At 37.0% G+C, this 1,724-nt stretch overlaps 1 protein-coding gene across 2 annotated transcripts in view; it reads right to left on the bottom strand.

The window, feature by feature from the left end:
- Window positions 1–1,724, bottom strand: part of CALU (calumenin) — a 23,168-nt gene that overhangs the window by 3,371 nt on the left and 18,073 nt on the right. The gene's annotated exons all lie outside the window — the stretch shown is intronic.

Here is a 1,724-nt window from a genome sequence, read left to right as displayed (position 1 = left end):
AACAGTCGCTGGAGAAGGATGTCATGCTGGGTAAGGTGGAGGGTCAGAGAAAAAGAGGAAGACCCCTAATGAGATGGATTGGCTAGGTGGCATCATTGATGGCATCGAGTGTGGCAGCGGTAATGAGGTTGTCCCAGGATCGGACATTGTTTCGTTCTGCTGTGCATGGGGTCACTATGAGTCGGTTCCGACTCAATGGCACCTAACAACAACAACAATAGAGACATCATCTGGAAGCAAATCACCAAGCTTGTCTTCAGAAGCTCCTCTAGGGAGGTTGGGACTCCTGTTATATGGTTGTTGTTGTTAAGTGCTGTCAAGTCAGTTCTGACTCATAGCAACCCTGCATAGGGTTTTTGAGGTTTTAAAAATTATTTGTGGGAGCTGAAAGCCACATCTTTCTCCTTCAGAAGTTTGTAAAATTGCAGGAGCAGCTGGTGGGTTCGGGCCATTGTGGTTCACAGTCCAGTGCTTACCCTATGGATATGGTAAGTGTATGTTTAACTTTGTAAAAAAAAAAAAAAAAAAGAAAGAAAACAAAACAAAATCTCAACCCAAAGTTGTTCGACCTCTTCACCAATAGTTGGTATTGTTAGCTTTTAAAATTTTTAGTCATTTTAGTGGGTATGTAGTGGTAGCCCAGTGTGGTTTTAATTACTGTTATTAACCAATTTTTCATGTGTTTATTTTCCATCTGTATTATCTTTGGTGAAGAGTCTGTCCAGTTATCTTGCACACTTTTAAGGTAGTGTTGTTTTATTCAAGCTTTAAGAGGTCTTTCCACATGTATTCTGGATGCAAGTCTTTTGTCGGATATGTGTTTTGCAAATATTTTTCTGGGCATCTGTGATTTGTCTTTTCATTTTCTCAACAGTATCTTTTGAAGAGCAAACATATATAATTTGGATGAAATACAATTAATCAACATTTTCTTTTATGGTTTGTGCATTGCGGTTTCTACCTAAGAAATTTTTGCTTAAACCAAGGTTGCCAATATTTTCTTTTGTAGTGTCTTCTGTAAGTTTTACAATTTTGACACTTAACATTTAGCTCTATAATCCACTTTAGTTTTCTTTTTGTATATATTGTGTGAGGTATGGGTTGAGGGTCTCTATTTCTCTTTGTCATAGGAATATCCCAATAGTTCAGCATCGTTTGTAATAAGGCTGCTCTTTTTTGCATTGATTTAGCGTGGCACTCTTGTTTACGATCAGTTGATGTGTGGGTCTACTTTTGGACTCTTTCTAGTCCCTTGATTGTTTAGTCTTCATTCAGTTTTGCATCACCTTGATAGTAGTAGTTTTATAGTAGGTTTTGAAATCAGGTAGTCTAAACCCTCAACTTCGTTCTTTTTTTTCAAAATTGTTTGGGATATTCTAGGTTCTTGGTTTTCCTTGTAAGTTTTACAAGCTTTTTGTATTGCTATAGAAAACACTTATGCTGGATTTTGATCGGGATTGTGTTAAATCTATAAAGCAATTTGGGGAGCATCAACATCTTAATACTGAATCTTCTGTTCCATATACACTATTACATAGCTGTCCATGTACTTAGGTCTCAAGTGACCTCACCAATTTTCTGTATCTTTAGCATACATAAGTTGCACATTTAATCATAAGTAATCATAAGTATTTGGATGATACTGTAAATAGTATTTTTTGAACACCTAATTTCCAAGCTTGGTCAACAACAACACGGAATACCGGGCCAAGAGGACTCATGCG

The sequence above is a fragment of the Chrysochloris asiatica genome, unplaced genomic scaffold (assembly GCF_000296735.1).
Source record: "Chrysochloris asiatica unplaced genomic scaffold, ChrAsi1.0 scaffold00041, whole genome shotgun sequence".
NCBI classification, from domain to species: domain Eukaryota; kingdom Metazoa; phylum Chordata; class Mammalia; order Afrosoricida; family Chrysochloridae; genus Chrysochloris; species Chrysochloris asiatica.
Note: the sequence above shows the minus strand (reverse complement) of the source record. Positions and strands in the feature narration are given on the sequence as shown.